A 6460-nucleotide genomic window follows, 5' to 3' on the forward strand; every position below is an offset into this window, starting at 1 on the left:
AATAGTTTTATTGGTATTTTCCCTAATTATGAATATAATACATGTTCAGTGTAAAACAAATCAATTATAAGAAAAAAGAATAAAAATGACTCAAAATCCCAATGGTCAGTGATAACCTCTTGTTAATATCTTGAATCAAAATGAGAAGGATGGATGGAAATCCGACTTCATGACAACAGAGTAAAGTCACTCAGAAGCTCTCCAAGAACTATTTGAACAAGAGAACTCACCAAGCGTGGCAATTTCTCAGAGGGCTCAGGGGAAGAGGTAAGTCTGTGGTTCACAAATTGACCAGTTTAAGTTTCCTTAGGAAACTTTCAATTTCTACTTATCCCAAAATTCTGTCTTTTTCCCCTAAAAACTTCCATCACTCTTCTTTATGTGCCACCTTTATTGTTGTCCTTAATAATTATGTCCTAAGTCAGTCTCTCCCACCCCCATGCCCCTCCCAGCATTCCTGGATTGCTGTGGATGACATATACAATTAGTTGCTATCTAAGGGAAAAATGATGGCAATATAATTCTGTCACTTTTATAAGACCAGGATTGCAGTGTCCACTTTTAAGATCTTCCCCAAAAGAACTAGATCTGCAATAAGAATCAGTTATTATTTGGTAAAGATGTTGCTTTGTTTTGATAAAGTCATTTGCTCATAATATTACGATTCTCACTCCCTTCTTCCTCATTGATTCTGTATTTTCTTCCCTCCTTCTTCTTCCTTTTATTGATCCCCTGTAACTAAAGAGTACTCCTTCAAGAACGATGTTGGGAGCCATGGGCACAGCTGCAACCGCAGGAGGCGATGTCTGGGGCCTGGTGCGCAGGAAGGGGCCGCCTAGGTGCTGAGCTGGGGTCGCCGGCTCCAAGGAGAGTGCCTGCAGAGACCTCCTCTTTGATGTGTCCTGGAGGTGGGTCTCGGGCAGAGCAAGGCTGGGCCCGGCCGCCAGCAGGGGAGGAGGCAGCGTGGATGTGGCAGTGTCGTTGGGGCGATGGCTGCCTCTGAGCAACCTGCCCCTGGCTTCCATCTCTTGCCTCTGATGCAGGGCTGGACTCTGTGCTTGGCTATTTAGAGGATGTGATGTGGATGAAGAGGTCCAGCTGTTACAGAGAAATTCCAAGTACTACCAGGAGTTTGACGACACGGAAGAGAATAATCACCCATGCTGCCTATTTTTTTTTTTTTTTGGAGACAGAGTCTCACTCTGTTGCCCAGGCTAGAGTGTCGTGGCATCAGCCTAGCTCACAGCAACCTCCAACTCCTGGGCTCAAGTGATCCTCCTGCCTCAGCCTCCCAAGTAGCTGGGACTACAGGCATGCGCCACCATGTCCGGCTAATTTTTTTTTTCTCTGTGTATTTTTAGTTTTCCAGTTAATTTCTTTCTATTTTTTCGTAGAGACAGGGTCTTGCTCTTGCTCAGGCTGGTCTTGAACTCCTGACCTCAAGTGATCCTCCCGCCTCGCCCTCCCAAAGTGCTAGGATTACAGGCATGAACCACTGAGCCTGGCCTATGCTGTCTATTTTTAACGAACATATTTCCTTGGTAGGAAAGAGGGTGGAGGAACAGCTGCAGTCGGCTTCCTGGATTTAGCATGGAAGCTTTCACAACCACAGTACAGTTCGACATCAGCAGTCATTAGGGAAATATAAATCAAAACCGTAATGAGACACTACTGCATACCCACTAGCATGGCTATAATTAAAGTGATGGACAATAACAAGTGTCGATGAGGATGTGGAGAACCTGGAACCTTCCTACATTGCCAGTGTGAATGTAAAATGATGCAGCCACTGTGGAAAACAGTCGGGCAGTTCTTCAAAAAGTTAAACATAGAGTTACCACATGACCCAGCAATTCGACTCCTAGGTATACAACTCAGAGAAATGAAACCACATGTTCACACAAAAATTTGTACATGAATATCCATAGAAGCAATATTGAGAAGAGCCAAAAAGCGGAAACCTAAGTGTCCGATTGATAAATGGATAAACAAAATGTGATACTCTATATAATGCAATATTATTCAGCCATAAAAAGGAATGAAGTGTTTTTACATGCTACAACATACATGAAACTTGAAAACATGCTAAGTGAGAGAAGACAGATATTAAAGGCCACATATTGTATGATGATTCCGTTTATATGAAATGTCCAGAATAGCAAATCTATAGAGACAGAAAGTAGATTAGGTTGCTAGGTATTTGGGAAAAGGGAGATAGGGAGAGTTTGATAATTGGTACAGGTTTTCTTTTTGGGGTGATTAAAATGTTCTAGAATTAGATAATGGTGACGATTGTATAACTTTGTGAATTTGCTAAAAAAACATTGAATTGTACACTTTAAAAGGATTACTTTTATGATGTGTGAACTGTCTCAAAAATATATATGTATATACACACACACACACATATATATAAACATTGTTAATGAAATCTTTTTCTTCTTTTTCTTTTCTTTTCTCTCTCTCTGTCTTTCTTTCTTTTGTCTTTCTTTCTTTCTCTTTTTCTCTCTTTCTTTCTCACTCTCTTTCTTTCTTCAGAACCTCCCTCTGTTGCCTGGGCTAGAGTGCAGTAGCATCATCATAGCTCACTGCAACCTCGAACTCCTGGGCTTCAGTGATCCTCTTGCTTGAGCCTCTAGAGTAGCTGGGACTATAGGCATGTGCCACCATGCCTGGCTAATTTTTCTATTTTTTTGTAGAGACACGGTCTCCTTGCTCAGGCTGGTCTTGAATTCCTGGCCTCAAGTAGTGCTCCCTCTTCAACCTCCCAGATTCTTTTTCATGTTAAGTCTTTGAGATCAGGTATGCATCTTATACCTATAACGCATCTTAATTTGAACTAGCTTCATTCCAGATGCTCAATAGCTACATACGGCTATCATATTAGACAGTGCAGATTTAGTTCAATGGTAAGTAGATAAGGTTTAATAAAAGGACTTAGTATTTACATAGATGAAGGTAGTGTGGAGAACCTGGGGGCTAATGACAGAACTGTCACCATCCTTAGGCCCAAAACAAAGAGGGAAGGGAGAAGTTACTAGAATCTGGAAGGAGAGTTTTGCAGAGAGGGCCTCCTTGAGAGAGCTGTGGCTTTTGGTAGAGGGACACAGCTAGACAGAGGAGATTCTGCAGGGAAGGAATCAGGGTGATAAATATCCAAACCTCACTCTCCTCCTCCATCTGATCTCATGCCAGGCTCCTGTTAGCCAAACCCTACCAGAAGGCAGAGGGCAAGGGGTCCCGTTAATGTAACCCAGATAGTCTTCTGGGGCAGAGGCTAGAGTAGAGTGGAGAGTGGAAATCTAGCATCTGGTACACCGTATGTCTCTCTCCACTAGACAGTAAATTCATTTTTATTTTTTATTCATTTATTTATTTATTTATTTTTGAGACAGAGTCTTGCTCTGTCACCCTGGCTAGAGTGCCGTGGCATCATCACAGCTCACTGCAACCTCAAACTCCTAGGCTCAAGCAATTCTCCTGCCTCAGGCTCCCAATTAGCTGGGACTACAGGTATGTGCCACTATGCGCAGCTAATTTTTTCTGTATTTTGTAGAGTCAGGGTCTCGCTCTTGCTCAGGCTGGTCCCAAACTCCTGGCATCAAGCAATCCTCCCACATCGGCCTCTCATAGTGCTAGGATTACTGGCATGAGCCATTGTGCCCGGCCAAGGCAGTAAATTTAAATGGGCAGGGATGTTGTTCAGCTTGTTCATCACTGTATACACAGCACCTGGAATACTATCTGGAGCATAGTAGGTGCTCAATAAATATTCATTGACTAATCTTGGGTAAAATGACATTCCTCAACCAATCATTATGATCAGAATGGAAGCTCCCATTGGCTAGAGTAAAGACAGGCACAGTTCCTCAGAGGAAAACACAGTATAGTAGACAAATCATTTGACTCATGATTCCTCCAGTGGTTGTGCATGTGCTATACCTCTTTTTTGGCAACATTTCATCTCCCACTTCCTTGCTCCAGCCGTAAGTCATTCTAATTCTAAATAAAATAAAATAAATCTTTCCCCTGGCTCTGTATTTCCTCTAGCTCCTGTTTGTACATTCCTTTCCCTTCTTATCCAAACTTATCAAGAAATAGATTTCATCACCTCCTATACAATCCACCTTTGCACAATCTTCCTCTATACAATCTTCCTCTGCCATCTCAACCTTCTCCCTTCCCACCTCATTGCACTGAAATGTCTCTTCCTCAGAACACTGAAGAATCCTACCTGCCAAATCCAATAGACACTTTTTATACCTTCTGTTCATGATCCTCAGCAATAGGTATCTTTGCAACTTTTTAACCCAGTTCCCAATTACTTCCTTAATGGCTTTGAACACATAGAGGTGGACACTGGTGTTGTTTGACCCTCCCCCCCTGCTCACAGTTGATTGGGTCAGAATCAAACACATGATCAAAGCTGGACCAATCAGATTCTCCCCAAATGTGCTATCAGAATAAACACATTCTATTTCATACTAGATGGATCTCCTAAATGAAGGTGTAAACTTGGGCGATGGTGAGACAGTAATGAGAGCCAGAGAGATTCCCAACAGTACAAACCACCCTGGATTCCTGTCCTTGTGTACCTAAAAACTATAGGTGCCACACATGTTGTTTTCTTAGAGTGTCCCTGAAACACTATTAGCATGTACTATTATTTTCCCCTTTTTATAGATGAGAAAATAGACAAAGAGAAGTAAGCTACCCAAGATCACACAGCCAGTAACGTAAGAGAGCAAAGATGAGAACCCAGGCAAGTCCAGAACCCATACTTCTAACCACCGTGAATACCACTTATAGATACCTTTCCTTTTTTGTTGGGCACTAGGTTGAGTTGGCTAATGTTATTTGTGAAGAGTTTTAACTAATATAAATACTCTGATCCCTGATGCTGTTGGCTGCCCCTTCTTTTCTGGAACACTCAGACTCCCTTTGCCTTGGTGAGATGGCTGGCACTTTTCTGGTTCTCATGTGGTCTGTTTCCTCTGTGGTCCTCTCCTCCTCTGCTCACCCCTTCAAGGCTGGCTTTCCGTGAGCTCCCACTGTCAGCCCTCTGCTTGTCTCACTGCACTCCGCCCCAGGCCTTGTCTTCCCCCTTGCCCTGCCTGGCACTTCTGCTCCCATAACACTCTATTTCCTCACACACACATCCTGTCTTTACGTGTGCCATGACGAATGTGAGAACAGAAATGGTGAAACAGTAAAAAACATACCATAGAGAAAATAGACCCAGCCAGAAGTTGTTACTTTTAAAAGAGTAACAAAATTGATAAACCTCTAGGCAAGTCTGATCAAGAAAAAAGAGCATAAACAAATCACCATAGCAAGAGAACAAGCCATAAATTTGGCAATGTTTTAAATAAAATGGACAAAATTCTTAAAAAACAACTTAAAGATGAACATGGGAAGAAATAGAAAATCTGATTAGTTTTATATCTATTAAAGAATCTGAATTCATGATTAACTAGTTTCCCACACATAAGAAATTATAGGCTCCGATAGCTTCATGGGTGAATTAAAGTGTTTAAGAAAAAAATATACTAATTTTAAACAAATTCTTTCAAAAATGCAGGAGGCAACACTTCCCAACTGATTTTTATGAAGCCAGTTTAACCTTAATACCAACACCTGACTAGGGTTGGTCTGAGTGCAGTGGTGTTTGTGACTAATTGATCACAACCAGTTACAGATTACTTTGTTCCTTCTCCACTCCCACTGCTTCACTTGACCAGCCTTAAAACAAAACCAAACAAAAACAAAAAACAAAAAAAACCCCAAAACATGACTTGGACATTATAAGAAAGAAAAATTATAGCCCAATTTCTCACAGAAACACAGATGCAAAAATCCTGCATGAATATTAGCAAATTGAGTCCAGCAATGTTTAAAAAGTATAATACATAATGACTACGTGATAAATTTCTCAGGAATTATCATCTTGATAGATTAAAAAAAAACATTGGATAAAATTCAACATTCATTCATGGCAAAAACTCTTATCAAACTAGGAATAAAGGGAAGATTTCCTTAATCTGTTGAGAGTATCTACCCATCTTCCTCCCAAATCCTTCATGGTGAATTATTGGAAGCTCTCCCAACTCCCGGGAATAGCAACGGACAAGGCTGGCCACAGTTCCTATTCAGCATGGTGCTGTGGGTCGCAGCCAGTTCAAGAAGTCAAGAAAAAAATTAGAAAAGGTGTATCATTTGGAACTAAATAAATAAAATTGTCATTATTTTCAGATGACATGATTGTATACAGAGAAAAATCCCAAAGAATCTACAGATAAACTATTAGAATTCATGTGTGAATTTAGCAAGGCCACTGAGTACAAGGTCAATATATACAAATATCAATTGTATTTTCCATATACTAAACACAAATAATTAGAAAATAAAATTTCCACATGATATCATTTATAATACAACAAAAATATCAGTTCCCAGAAAT

This window comes from Lemur catta, chromosome 23 (genome assembly GCF_020740605.2).
Source record: "Lemur catta isolate mLemCat1 chromosome 23, mLemCat1.pri, whole genome shotgun sequence".
In the NCBI taxonomy this organism is placed as follows: Eukaryota; Metazoa; Chordata; class Mammalia; order Primates; family Lemuridae; genus Lemur; species Lemur catta.